The sequence below is a fragment of the Periplaneta americana genome, chromosome 3 (assembly GCF_040183065.1).
Source record: "Periplaneta americana isolate PAMFEO1 chromosome 3, P.americana_PAMFEO1_priV1, whole genome shotgun sequence".
NCBI lineage: Eukaryota > Metazoa > Arthropoda > Insecta > Blattodea > Blattidae > Periplaneta > Periplaneta americana.
In genome coordinates, this window is record NC_091119.1 from 7,695,910 (window position 1) to 7,712,176 (window position 16,267).

Consider the following 16,267-nt stretch of genomic DNA (forward strand, 5'->3'; position numbering starts at 1 on the left):
GTTTCGCGGCCAGATGCGAATGAATGCATGAATGAATGAATGCATGAATGAATGCATGAATGAATGAATGAATGCATGAATGCATGAATGAATGCATGGATGAATGAATTAATGCATGGATGAATGAATGCATGAATGAATGAATGAATGCATGAATGAATGAATGCATGCATGAATGAATGAATGCATGAATGAATGAATGAATGAATGCATGAATGAATGAATGCATGCATGAATGAATGCATGAATGAATGAATGCATGAATGAATGAATGCATGCATGAATGAATGCATGAGTGCATGAATGCATGGATGAATGAATGCATGAATGAATGAATGCATGAATGAATGAATCAATGAATGAATGCATGAATGAATGAATGCATGAATGAATGAATGCATGAATGAATGCATGAATGAATGAATGCATGAATGAATGAATGCATGAATGAATGAATGCATGAATGAATATTAAAGGTTTAACGTAATTACAGGAATCCTATGAACTCCCTTTCACTTTTTTGTATATGTCTTTCTGTTGTTCGCATATTCAGGGAAGATTTCGAAACGAGGTCATTAATAGTTCTGAGTTCTACTAAATAGACCTAATAACTCATTGGCCTCAAATCCAATGGCCAGCCATGCGAAGACCAGCGTGAATAGTTACTGCAGTTTAAAAGCGACGTTAAACAAAAGATAACATTAAATTTGGTTCACTTCTATTTAAGAATTGATTTGGCAGGGATAAAAGCTCTATTCTAGGCGAAATCCAGCGCTTAATGTAAACCAAACAGATCCTCACACAAACCACGTTGAAAGAGATAAATTGAAAGAAGCTTTTTCTTTTATGCACGGAATGTGTTTTGCTGATAGTAGAAAGAAGGTTTTTAAATTGCAGAGATTGGGAAGAGGGGTCATTAAGCTGTCTTGAGCAGCTGAGTGAGGGGTGGGGAATGCACGTGCCAAATTGCCGGCATTCATACCATCACAATGATCCCGCATCGTCGGCCGCATTAGTACAGTGAGCCCTGACAGTGCGGTCCAGGATCTCATAATCCCTTGAGAAATGACCAAGCTGCATAGAATTGAAGCTACAGCGATAGAGGAACGGGGATGCTATGTAAATGGTCGCAGAAGGAATTCCTCTACTCTTACCTATATATAAAGATCGAAAGAAAAGTGAGGTATTAAGAAAAAAAGAAATATATAGACAAAAAACAAGTACTTGAAACGAAAAAAGGACCAAATGAGAAAGAAGGAATGGGAAAAAAAGGAAACAAGAAACAATGTAAGTAAGACGTAGGCTATCATGGAAAGAAAGTGGGGTAAAGTGAAATTAAGAAAGGGAGAAATCTATAGGCCTACTAATAATAAATCTGTAGCCGAAATTTTTCTGGTAATTTTCGATTTTCCAAAAATAATTGGTCCTAACATATATAATTAACCACCTGAAACCGAAAATCGCTTTTTTTTTATTTTTGTCTGTCTGTCTGTATGTTTGTTACCTTTTCACGCGTTAATGGATGAACGAATTTCGATGAAAATTGGAATATAAATTATGTTCGTTGTAACTTAGATTTTAGGCTATATGGCATTCAAAATACGTTATTTAAAAGGGGGGTTATAAGGGGGCCTGAATTAAATAAATCGAAATATCTCACTTATTATTGATTTTTGTGAAAAATGTTACATAACAAAAGTTTCTTTAAAAATAATTTGCGATAAGTTTTATTCCTTGAAAAATTTTGATAGACTGATATTTAATGAGATAAATAAGTTTTAAAATTAAAATAACTGCCATCTAAGGCCGTATAATGAAATAAAAAACAAATTACTTCGTCTATAAGGGGCCTTGGACAGCAACAATCGAAAGCTATGAAAGATAGCCTACAGAGAATCTTTCTGTGTTTGTATGAAGTAATATCGGAAGCTAAATTAACCGATTTGTATAATTAATTATTATTTCACCATTGGAAAGTGTAGTTTCTCTAGATGGACATAATGCTATAATGTTATTACAGTAACTTCTGATATAATATAATATAATATAATATAATATAATATAATATAATATAATATAATATAATATAATATAATATAATATAATATATGTAATGTAATATTATATAATATAATTTAAGTTATTTGAAGGGTTCAGAACCATAGTGAGCCAAACGCCATTTACTGAATACGTAGAAAACAAGGGTTAAAATTATTACCATAATTCAATGGAAACCTATAACAAGTAAAATAAAATATACACATTAAATCTAAATGATGTCAATCTTCATTAAACTATGGTTGCATGCAATAACAATTAAGAAACATGTTAAAGGAATTGTCATTGCACCAAATGAGTGTCTCTGGACCAAAATGATCGCATTTTAATTATTTGGATGCAATTTAAATTAAGTAACATATTAAACGATTTATCTTTCTATGAAACACGAATGTTCCCTGGATCAAATGTCCTATTTTAATTATGTAATTACTTTATATTTATTTCTAACGGGTGCAGCGGAGCGCACGGGTACGGCTAGTAAATTAATATAGATCAAAATTATAGAGTTAGAAAAATCTTAGACAAGCACGATATAAAGAAATAACCAATTGAGAAAGAAAGAAAAGGGGAGAAGAGGGGAAGAAAAAGGAGCAAAAACGATTGAAGTAAAAGATGTCAAAGAGAGAAGGAAAATGGGAGAACAAAAGAATAAAGAAAGGAACGTTCAAACAATCAAGAGAGAGAAAAAAATGTATTTAGGCCCAATTGTATAAAACTCCCTGACTAAAGATCAACTTTGATCGAAGATCAAAAAGTGAACCGAGTTCAGACACTTCTTCTATTGTATAAAATTTTTCTGCGATCATATTACCTTGGTTCAAATGCAATCTAAGTTCACGTGAAAAGGATTTGGCAACATCGCATAAACAGGTGAAGTACGTGATGCGCGGACAGGTTTGTTCAGTGTTGCCAATCTAGCGACTTTAACTCTTTTTCAACAACAATTTCTTTTAACTTTTATATTGCTTAAATAAGGATTTAGTGACCTTTTTAGCACCCCATAGTGACAAAATTTAATCTTTCTTTGTTGATAATGAGAAATTTAGCGACTTTACAACTACTTTTTGGCGACTTTCCGTATTACACTCTGTTGGAGAGACTGGTTTTTTGTGCAATGTAAATAATGGCGGACAATAAGAAGAAGGTTGACTGTTCTCCGAGTTGTTATCATGTTATGGTGTTTGATACTGCTAAACACAATAAAGCTTTATAAAACGACAATTTTCGTTTAGTAATACAGTTAATTGAACATTTATGAATGTACCTATCATATCCATTAATAATTAATGGTTGTTATAAACATAATATAATTATAGGTTATGTTATTTGATACTGCTGAACACGATAGAGCCTTATAAAATATATGATTGTTTGTGTATTAAGGCAAGAAATTGAAAGAAATATATATAAATGTAATATCATATCTATTAATATTAATAATAATAATGGATATTTTATTTGCACAATCTGTCACTCGTATATTTCAAACAGAAAAGAAATAACTGAACTTGGATCATCTAACTTAATCGGAGAAATTTCTTCAGTCAAAGTTGACTTTAGTTTGAGACAAATGAAACTCAGATTAGACTTTATACAACACAAAATTCCAAGTTCAGCAGAAACAAGGATCAATTTAACCTCTGATCTAAGATTAAATGGTTTATACAATCGGGCCTTAGTCTGTTACTTAAGGACGTTGTAAGGGCTGCTATGTAATTTAGCGTCGATGGAATTGGTGATAGCGTCGTATTCGGAGAGGTGGTTCTATGTATAGACTGTCTCTTAGGCTCGGTTTACACATTGCGATTTTGTGGGACCGATTTTGCTGGACGACAACACCACATTGTTTAAATGGAACGGTGTACACATTGCCGCAGAATCGGAGCTTGCGGGATGGGACTACAGCATGCTGCAGTTTTGCAGGATCCCGCACGGCGAGTTTTACAACTACAACTCAAGCTTTCAGGTAGTGACGTTCACACAGTCCAGTTGTTAATAGAGATGGGGTAAAACGTGATTTTTCACTCACCGGTGAAGCAGTGACAGCTCATTTTCGATCCCGGTGATTTTAACCAGTGATCCAGTGATTAGAGGTGATTTCCAGTTGCCAGTGATGACGACGACGAGAGACCGGATCAGCTGATCACTAGTAGAGCAGTGATCTAGTGAGTGGGGGCGATTGCAAGTGTTTTCTCACTACTATGTGCGAGCAATCAACTGTTTCGAATTATTGGTGAATGTGATTATGATCGTAGATGCATTAGTGTTAAAATAATGAAAGGAATACGGTATTACGGGTGCATAGACAGTGCAGAGAAAAAACAGAACTAACGCAGAAGAAATATATTATGATGAAATCGGACACATAGTTGAGATTATTTGCGGATTTTAAAAATAAGAATATTTAACTTAAGTACCGGTATTATGTAATGTTCATTTAGCTGCATGTATAATAAAGGTGATAAACTGATAAGTGTGGTTGAACACAGTGATATTTGTAGGCCTGCATTGTTACATCAACCTTAATAATTCTAACCTCTCCCTTTTGTTTATTCCCCATTCCACAGCTATAGTATGGTTAAACTACTACAATATACAGTAAATATTAGTGGTAATTCTCCAGTTATCTACGAAGGCAAAATGTTTTTTAGCTTAAGTGGCTTCCGTGATATAGGCCTATATATAATAATAAACAAGTGACTTCAGTTTGCAGGTACAAATACTTTCAAAATATAAATCGTTTTATGCTTGTCAGTATATTCTAATACACTGTTGTATCCCACCTCCTTTTGGTTATTTAACGACGCCGTATCAACTACTTGGTTATTTAGTGTCGATGGATTTGGTGATGAGATGGTATTTGGCGAGATGAGATCGAGGATTTGCCATAGGTTACCTGATATTCGCCTTACGGTTGAAAAATCTGGGAATCAGTCCAAGCGGGAATCGAACCCACACCCGAGAGCAACTCCGGACCTGCAAGCAAACGCGCTACTGTCTGAGCTATGCCGGTAACCATTTTCTTGTTACTAGGGCTGATTAATTTTTTCTTGAATGAAAAAAAAAATCCGATTTTTTAATCGTGCTTCTGTAATTTCACCAAGTTGACTAGTGAAATTTTTGCCTCACTGGTGAGCCACCATAACATTTTTAAAGTCCCGCTAATTACCAAGAAAATATGAGAGAGGTCCAGGACGAATTAACAGAGAAATGGTCATTCCTGTAGAATTGTGACATGGACCTCTAGAGTGTTATATTTGAAACAAGTAGGGGGCACAAGGGCTATAACAGTGCATTAGAATATATAGCTAACTGTAGAACATTTTTATGTTGAAAGTAACCTAGTTCTTAAAAATCTACCAAAGAAAGTTATGCCACATCACTCAGTTGTTCAACTCAGCACTGAAATTGCAGTATTTTCTTTCATCACAAATCATTTCAACCTAGCAAAGAACAAAAATCCATGTAATGTCAAGCAGTTCAAAAATTGCTCAACAGGTGGCAGAGGACTGCAATGTAAGACATTGAGCTGTATGTTGAAATCACTGAGGAAATAGTGATTCGTTACAGTTGTTTCTGGTGCAATGAGTAAATCACCGCTTGATCACTGTTTCACTGCTTAACGAACAGTTCACTCACTGGAGTGAAAGTGATTTTTTTAATCACCGGTGAAAAATCGCTGCTAGTGAATTTTTCTTCCATCTCTAGTTGTTATCTGTGTGTGGTCCTACGCGTGATGTTCGACACAGTTAGTAATTATTTGAAAAACAATGAATATCATAATAGTCAGAAGAAAATATTTGTTAATGAAATTATTAGGAAGAAAGATTAGAATTCGCGGAGAAAATTATATATGTGGAAAACACCCTTAATCCGTTCTGGAACAAAGCGAAATTCCCAGACGAGAGCAGATTCAGTATTTTTTCTTCAGGTGGAAGATGTGACCAAACACTGAACTCTACTCATGAGTAAAACCTTATTGGTGTCACTTATGAGTAGACATCGGATTTTTAGGCACTAAAAATTGCAGTTTTTGGCGCCTAAAATAAGCTCAAAATTGGTAAAATTAGGCTCTATTTTAATGAAAATAGGCATTTTAGGCACATCAAGGTATGATACTTATTTCTTTCACTGAAATTTTTAGTTATACACTAAAATACGCACAAAAAAGTATGTTTAAACATTAAAAAAGAATTCTATATTATATTTATAAACAGAGCTGCACAAATTTAATATATTGAAACTAATGAAATAATGATTATTGATATCAAGATTACTCATTTTAAGTTATTGAAATTCAGTTCCATGCTCAGACTTTATTATAATTATCTGCACAGTACACACCAGAAATTGTGATTTTATGACACTCTGAAGGCCAGTACAGCTAATTGGTTTCAGACCGAAAACAGTCATTTTTATAGTATAGTATATCTCTGAATCGGTAGCAGCACATGTTGTGATTGTTGCCTGCTTCAAAACTAAGGTTGGTTCTTTGTCGGCATTTATGCCTCCAAACATGTTAAATTCGGTGAAATCTATTGCGAGTGTCGTGAGATTCAAAACATTTTCTTTCCTTTATCAATGGTTTCATGGCCGGTGTGAAGCAAACTTTCCACTTTTTAAATGCCTTAAATTTCGCAGTGAATGCATGTATAAATTATAAAAAGTAAGAGTAAAATGCGAAACTTTATAGTGAGTTAGGCATTTTTAGGCGAATATTAACAAATTAGGCTCTAATAACCGTTTTAGGGCATTTTAGGGCACTATAAAACTCTTTGAATACCTTTCAATTTGCATGAAACCCAAATATTAATAATTATTTTTACTTTTCTCCTAAAGAAACAAAATAGGCATTTGCCCTAGAATCCGATGTCTGCTTATGAGGTTCCAACCTGTCTTCGGCAACTTAACTAAACAACAACATAGTTATATTGAAATTTATTCAGTTTATTTTGTGCATTTTTATCATATATGTTATATTCCAGTCCAAATAATTGAAATATCTGACTATTGTGTTAATAATATTATCTTTGATCGTATGCGATACTTTCCTAAAAATGCCATAACTTTTGTCTTTTAACTGAGCTTCCTAAACTATATTCTGCAGTAACCTTGCATAAATACTGAACGGCTATCTGTAACTCATCATCTTAAGGGAACCAGGTAGTGATTAGAGGTGAAAAATTCGATTTTTTTTATTTTGTTTTAAAAAAAAAGAGTACAAAACTTCCTCTTTAAAATAATATAAATTTGTGGGGGGTATTTCTTCAGATATCCTTTAAATGATCTCTTTAAATTTGGCGGTGCATCTAATTCATACTTCATTCCTTTTTAAATGTAATTTTCCATAAGTTGACATTTTTCAAACAAGTGCATTTTTCTCTGAAACTACTGAATCAATTTACATGAAATTTTTACAGTGTTTTCTGCAGTCTGTGTTCTACACAGTAGACCTACGGGTTTAAGAATGTGACACACATAACACGAGAAAAAAATATATACGCATTGAAAAAAATTGTAAAAATTGTTAAACAAAGTTCAATATTTTTTCTGTTTCACTAGGGGTGAAGTATTTAACTAAATTTTGCTTTAGAATTTACAATATACATTACTTGATAATTTAACAAACTACAAAGTATATTAGTCAAGATTGTAGCAAGTAATGTGCACCTGAAGAATGAGGTACACTTAGCAAAGTGGAAAAAGAGGTTATCGGTTAGGGCCTTTATTTTGCACTCGAATACGGAACTATTTAGTTGTCGTTTATACCACTGAATTCAGAATGATTGGTTGTATAAGCATGGACATTTTTATTCCACTCTGAGCACTAGAACCCTAGAAATATTGAACTAAACTTTTGTATCGGACTGTTTCAATCGCATAGGCATCACTACCCACTCCCCTTAAATTGGCAAATATCACGTGTTCATCTGCAAACATTATAGAATTTAAAATCTGTGAACCTAATTAAAATGTGTTTCGTGATTGTTTTGCTGATAATAGGATGACCAGAACTCTTAACGACATTCTGAAACATAGTGCTGTAAAGATGATGATCAAGAGTTCGTCGAAGAAATTGGATATTCGATAAAATTAAAAAAAAAGTTATTTTCATACTGTTTTATTTAAGTAATTTTAAAATTTAACAAACCCTTCATTGACATTAAAAGAATGAACCCAGGATCTTCTTTCTATTGATTCCTTAAGCAAACTAGCAGCTTCACAGACAGAGCTTGCAGTTCTGAATGACTAGCTGTCAGACTACAATAACGGACCTTCGGCTGGGCTTCAAATTTATGATCACCCAAACGAGGGATTGCGTTTTTGTGGGAAATGTGTAGACCGATGAAGGGCATTCCGTCAGGCAGCAGGTAATGAAACGGGTCCTGCAAAATCGCAATTTGTAGACCCAGCCTTAGAGGTTTTTTCGTAGGAATTAAAGAAAGAAATAAAGATTTGGAAGATAAATCGTTGAGTAAGAAAGATTAACAGGACGAAGGGATATAAGCAAAGCTCGAAACTTGGGGACTTGTGTCTTTGCACGTGACTAAGCGACCGGACTTCAATGTCAACATATTCCCGCTTCCAGCACGGAGGTACTGTCAGGTCTGCTACAAAAGTGGTTTCTGGCTGCAACAACATATTGATAATATTATGGTAGGTTGAAACACGTAATTTCATATCATATATATATATATATATAATAAAAATAAACATGAGAAATATATCAAATTTACTGTTCTGCTGTGTACATTTTATTACAGTGTATGACTACCTACATTCGAAGATTTTTCGGTAGCAGACTTAAAATACTGAATGTTTTCATTGTTACTGTTTTCTGTTCGATTTTCAGCAGTTGCTAGCTGATCTCGTATCTGAGAAAAGATAAGTATATCCTAAATTTTTCTCGAAAATAGTTTTCAATTAGTGTGTCACTACTAGGGCAAGCCCCTCTACGTTTCGATCCATGTCTATGGACAGATTTTTCTACAATTTGAGGGACTGCAATGCCTTTCAATGAATTTCGTTTCCAGCCTCTAGTTTGTGTGTGGCACAACTTACAAAATATAAACTTTCCATTCGAAAAAAAAATAATGTATCTCCTCCGAATTCTCCACGAAATTCTGTATCTTAAATTTAAAACAAAATGTATTTTCAAACTTCTATAATACCCATTCGAAACAACGCGTATTTTCTATTTCCTCAAACAGACCGTTTACCTTTAATTCTCTGAATGTCATTGGCTTCGACATAACAGTTTCTTCATCCGTCTTCCTGTCATTCGATGTGACCACTTTCTTAGCACACACGACTGTCCCTGAGCATTTGCAGGGTGAGCTTTGTGTACGTTGTACCTGTAACCTTACTCATGCAGACGACACACAAGTCCCCAAGTTCCGAGCTTTGGATATAAGAAAATGCAGAAAGAATGGAAGAAATGGTCTAAAGAGAAGAGGAAATGAAGAAGGTATCGGTGGTAAAGAAAAAGGGGTGGGATATAAGGAAAGGAGTCTCAATTTTAGCCTTTCATCCAGACATCTCTTGTTTCAAAATTAAATCATTGAAGGGAACGCAGGATTGAACCAAGAAAATATTTTTTGTTCGATGAAGAGATAAAGGTAAAAGTTCGCATCTGAAACCTTCGTGTTCATAAGAAGCTCATTTCCTTTGGAACCCCCTGTAGGAAAGTTGTTCTGCGGAAGTATATCGAAGCACCGCAGTTCCTTCTGGTTACGAGCGTCACAAATCGTGAGCTGTAGGTTCGGATGCAAATCCCCGGCTGATCTGTTTGTTGCCCAGTGGTCGCATACGAATAATTTAAGACGCCATTTAGCTGCCAGAACATGGACGCAGTCCCTCCCTTTTCGCTCAAGAGCTCTGCCAAAAAAGTTTGAAGTGCTTCTTCTTCCAATACAGTCCAAGGTAGACCGTAAATTATAGAGGTAAGGAACAGGCGAGGAAAAGGAGCGCAGATGAGTATTGACCTGTCATACCCACCGCGAGACGCGATGATATACCGATGCTGAAGTCGCCGCTTCGAGCAGCGAATACTAGGGCCTATATCATTTAATGACGCTTTTCAACTGCATGGTTTTTCAGCGTCGAAATTCAAAGAGGACAATGAATTAACGAATTTGACTGGAGTGCCTTATTTTACGTGTTTAAATATAAGACACGATCCTTCCAGCTTTACTTCCTTCCCGTGTAGAAAGAAAGCCATGATAAGAATTTTTTTAACAATGTGACTAGTATATTGTACTTATATCATTAACATACATAGTAATTAACGAATAGCTTATCTAGTTGCTATGCAAACAAAAGAGAGTGCAATGCTGTTATAATAAAATAAAGAACACGTGCGGTAAGTGAAACTATTGCAAAGTCAACTTTTATTTTCAAATGTTAAACGTGATGTTACAGTTTTGTAAATGATTAAATGTTATTGGCGCATCTCCATTCATAGTCTTTAAATTGAAAATCGTATTATTTTATTCTGTAGAACATAACAGATTCTACTAAGCAGTTAAAAGTGTGCATTGCTGCAGGCTTTTGTGTAGAATTTTATAGATTCTTCCCTGATATTTATTTATTTTGTTTGTAATTTTTATTTTAGTTGGTTATTTAATGACGCTGTATCAACTACTAGATTATTTAGCGTCGATGAGATTGGTGATAGCGAGATGATATTTGGAGAGATGAGGCTGAGGATTCGCCATAGATTACCTTGCATTTACATTACGGTTGGGGAAAACCTAGGAAAGAACCTAACCAGGTAATCAGCCCAAGCGGGGATCGAACCCGCGCCCGAACGCAGCTTCAGACCGGTAAGCAAGCGCCTTAACCGACCGAGTCACGCCGGTGGCTCCTGATATTTAGTAATTAACTAACATTGCTTATAGTTGTTCTACTATTCTCTCTGACAAGACTATAAACATGTTGCATTAGATTTGGCGTGAGAGTTTTGAAGGCTTTCCCTGGTCGTGGATTGTCCTGTAGAGATATTCGGCCGAAATGAAGCCGCGCACACAAATCTTTTACAGCTGATTTCCCTAGACATGTCTCTACGATGGATTTAGCAGGTATATGCTCTTCTGTAGTAAAAAAAAAAACGAATTACAGGACGCTGTTCACATTTGGACGCTTCAATCTTGCACCATTCACTTCTCTTTTCTCATCTATTCGGACGGGTATGCAAACCACACCTACCAATTGAACGTCTATAACCATTGTTGCCACTATCTCTTAAGCGAACTCCGGCTGATATTCTGTTGAACATCGGTCGACTTTCATTTGAACTGTCTACATCAGTACCTACTTCACCTAGAGCATGAGCAAATCTATGGAAGTCGTAGACTTTTATCCACGTTGTATTGACTTATTTTTCCTCATCGTAAGAGAGTTTGCATAGTCATGTGAGAGATGATTACTCCTTCCTCATTCACCCCTTCAGCACCTTCGTCTGTTACTCCACATGATAAGTAATCAGAGAATTATAATAGTTCTCCTGATTGGGAAAAAGTACAGTAAAGAGAGTGTTTACCATCAACGAGCCCATCTGCAGAGTTTATATCTCACAATGTTTACTACCGTCGCTGAAGGATCTTGAATGGATAGAAATTAAACTCCATAAAAGGAAATCCGTTCAAAGAAATATAATGTGAGACTAGGTGACAATATATACCACTACCTCCTGAACAGAACTCTGGACGAGCTGGAAATTATTGTTCACAGATATACAAGAACCATTAACGGCGAAAATATGGCTATTTTTTTTCTCGTTGTTATTTATACTCGCTTTAACATCTCTGGTCATAACACGACTTAATCTTTTGATTGAAATCCGAAGGCCTGTGTACTATTGTTGAGACTGGTTCTATTGTTGTGAACTAGATGGCGAATGTATATGTATTACTGAATGGCTATTCTTGTAATGAATTTGATGTATCGTACTTGCATGACAGGAAACCTCTGTAACAAACTGTGACAAATCAGTCTGTAGCGAAAAGCTTATGGCGAAAATCCGCAATCCCAACATACCAATATCCTAAAGAATTTTTTTCTATTTTATTGCCCTTCATTACTCAGAAAATATTTTCAGTTATTTCCGTAATACGGTAGCAGTCTGTAATACGGGTTTGATCTATCTGATATCCTTGAAGAGTAAATGAATAGATGTACTTGGTGGGTGTATTTCAAAAGAAACAATTCATCATTGCCGAATAGAAGATTGATTGTACTCACAGTACATTTAATAAATTTATCTTTCAGTAGGAGTTAAAATTGCTTTGCTACAAGACGCCACGCACAATGAAAACTAAACATAACCGTAACATAAACACAGAAGTTTGCGCCCAGGCTACCAAATGGGATCATTCACAATGATTCACATAAGCATTGATATAAACATTATCGTAAGACGTTAACATGAAAGTTTGCAAACTCCAAACTTTCATGCTTATGCTTACGTGATTTGCAAACAGAACACAATCGTGGAGCGCTGAAGTATACGACAGAATATGAGGAAATGGCGTCGTTGTTATGTTTCCATGGTTACCAAGTATGTTTGCTGTTATGTTTATGTTCCCATCGTGAATGATGGTATGACTTCTTGATTTTACCGTAACGTTTATATTCTTAAGTTAACGCTTACGTTATGTTTAATTTTCATTGTGAATGAGCCTTTAAACTTCAACGAAACTTTGGAGTGAAAGCTACGAACTACTCCATTAAATTAGACCACTCAAAGTGCGTTCACAAAGACGCATCGTAACAAAGTAAAATTGGAAGCTTGTTGCTAGAAGCTTTTAAGCTTCAGTCAAAGTGAATAATGCTGCCAATAACAAGACAAGCGTGACGAGGTTATGGATGATCGAGAATCGAATCGAAGCGTTATCGTATTTTCCTTGCGTTCCTCGTCCTTTAAGGAAGCGACAGCACTAAAAAAAACCGGTTGCAACATCCGAATTAGCGCGCAGATTCTGTGATACAGGAAGTAAACAAAACTTACAATCTCGACAACGTGACGCAATTACTCCTGCTTACAGTCGATTCCATAATTCGACAATACCACTCGAGAAAAAATAGAATTTGTTATTCCGTACGTACATTGGCGTTCAAAGATGTCTGACCTACAATTTTCTTATCGTGTAAGCGAACTTTATAACTACGAACCAAAGATATAACTAATCGACAAACTTTGAAATAGTGATGATGTAGATTAAGTATAAATTATTATCATAATTGACAATATCAGCGGTTTCCCGTTAAACCTAGTCCTTTTACAATCATTAGAGTGGGATGAAATTTTGAATTGTATAATGTTATGTGTCCCGCGCCGTGGCGTCGCGGTCTAAGGCATCCTGCCTAGGACTCGCGTTACGGAATGCGCGCTGGTTCGAGTCCTCATGGGGGAAGAAATTTTCTCATGAAATTTCTGCCAGTGTATGGGACCGGTGCCCACCCAGCATCGTGATGCACTTGGGGAGCTACGATAGATAGCGAAATCCGGTTGCGAATGTCAGCTATAACGGCTGGGGGGATCATCGTGCTAACCACACGATACCTCTATTCTGGTTGGATGATCGTTCACCTCTGCTTCGGCATGTGAGCGTGAGGCCAGCAGCCGGCTGGTCGGTCTAGGCCCTTCACGGGCTGTAGCGCCACGGATTATTATTATTATTATTATTATTATTATTATTATTATTATTATGTTATATACTATTGGCGACACTTCGTCATCTATTCACAGAAGTAATAACTAAAGAAGTCATACTTACACGAACAAATTATCGATCACTATCGATTAGTAGGGGTAATGTATCTTTGAATGTTAGTGTATAGATGTGTTTCCCATTCTAAATACTTAATTTTCTTCCTTATTTACGATTATGTTTATTTCAGGACATTTTGTGATTAACTATGACATTATTTTGTTTCCAAAATTTTTTCGCCATAGTAAATTATTATTATTATTATTATTATTATTATTATCATCATCATCATCATCATCATCATCATAGCGAGAAAATATATACTACGTGTAGGTATATATTTTTTATTTTATTGGGTTATTTTACGACGCTGTATCAACATCTCACGCTATTTAGCGTGTGAATGAAATGAAGGTGATAATGCCGGTGAAGTGAGTCCGGGGTCCAGCACCGAAGGTATGTAGGTATATATATCGTAAATATAAAAATATTACACATAATTATTTTATGTTAAATTCTGCAAAATTAATTATAGGATCTACATAAACTATACAATTTGTAAATAAAGTCAAATTATTTAATTATTGACATTATATATATATATATATATATATATATATATATATATATAAAACTCAAACCATCGTTATCGAGAAAGGAAAATTAAGTAGTACGACATTGAATCTTGGAGGATCAATTGTTAATAGTATTGATGGAGATGAAGGAATCAAATACCTTGGGATTAATTTTTCTGATGAAATTAAGTTTGACATTGCCAAAGTAATCAATAATTTAAATAATAAGATCCAAGCTTTAACATCTACTTATCTTCTGAAACCAGAACAAAAACTCAATGTTTTAAATATGTATATTTGGCCTATACTTGTTTATCCTCTTCAAAATGCTCCCCTTCACCAGCTTTCTGACCGGTTTCTCGAAGATGTGGATAAGTTAATTAAAAGTTCGGTGAAGGAAATTTTATGTTTGCCAGGAGACACGCCCGACGCGATGTTGTACACCGAACGTAAATATAAGGGTCTCAGCCTTTTCAAAGCTCAATGGGAAGCATATTTACAGCATCTCAATATTTGCAACACATTATTAAGAACCTCGAATCCTCTTGTCGTTTCTACAAGGAACATAGCAGCAGAAAAGAAAGTATGTTCCAGGAAGTTAAAAATTCCACCTGAAGATCTGGATATAAGTAACATCAATGTCCATAAACTACGACAAAATCTTAGGAAACAAGAGTACGACAAATGGTGTGCGCTTCCACATAAAGGAAAAGGTGTTATTTTATTTCAAGAATATACTCCCGGAAATAAATGGATTTTTTCTAAGGAGGGTCTATCTTCCTCTGAATGGCGGGACGCAATTAAGATGAATGCTAACGTAGCACCAGTGAGAAGTCTTCATGGGAGATCCTTGGACGGTTTCCGTTGCAGATACTGCAACGAGATTGAAACCTTAGCACACGTCCTAGGATCCTGTCAGCATGGAGAACTCCTGAGAAATTCACGCCATCATAACATCCGAAAACTAATAGCACAAGCCCTTAGAAACAAATCCTTCGAGGTCCATGAAGAGGTGCACTGCGTTGCGTCTGAAGGCGGCGGAATTAGAAGAGCGGACATCGTGGCTCTAGACAAGACTAATAGTAAAGGCTTTATACTGGACCCAACTGTTAGATTTGAGATGAGCCAGACCCAACCATCCGAGGTCAACAAAGAAAAAGAACAAATTTATGAGCCTACTATTCCGTATTTTCGAGAAAAATATCAGATGGAAGGCACCTGGGAAGTACATGGTTTAATGATCGGAGCGAAGGGCACCATCCCACGATCAACTGTAAACACTATCAAAACATTTGGAATCCATGACATCATTCCAAAAATAATTACTTCTAGCATTAAAGGGTCTGTGGCGATTCTGAAAAATCATTTATACGGAATATCATAATCCCCCCCCCCCTTATCTATCCGTTATTGTGTGATTGTTACAAATATATGTACAAATTTATTATTTCTTAAACTTAAGCTCCTAGTTCACATTTAAATGTGGCTCATCTATCTTACTGTAATCATTACTATTCTTATATGTGTGTTATTCTGTGTTTTTGGCAACCCAGGATGCCTGGGCAGACTATTTCTTGAAATAAATTATATATATACTTGTACTGTATATGACCTTAACAATGCCAATAACGAGGAAGCTTACAATGTCAGTGATATGATTTAATATGGAATGTTACCAAATAAAAAAAAAAATAGTAAAAATCCTTTGACCTTATTGACCCCATATAGCAACCAACTGTTTACCTCACATCCACTCACCTTCAGAAGAGGTGAACGAACATCTGACCAGTACAGAAATATAGTGTGGTTAGTCTATTAGCGCATGATACCCCAACGTATAGGTGGAAATGTTCACCGCTATGGAGTAATTTTTAGCATGCGTGACCATGAAACGAGCGAGTCCGGGTTCAAATCTTGGTT

General features: G+C 35.5%; 1 protein-coding gene across 3 annotated transcripts in view; it reads right to left on the reverse strand.

Moving 5' to 3' along the window:
• LOC138695774 (centrosomal protein of 104 kDa) overlaps positions 1–16,267 on the reverse strand; it is a 181,544-nt gene that overhangs the window by 104,980 nt on the left and 60,297 nt on the right. The window lies entirely within an intron of this gene.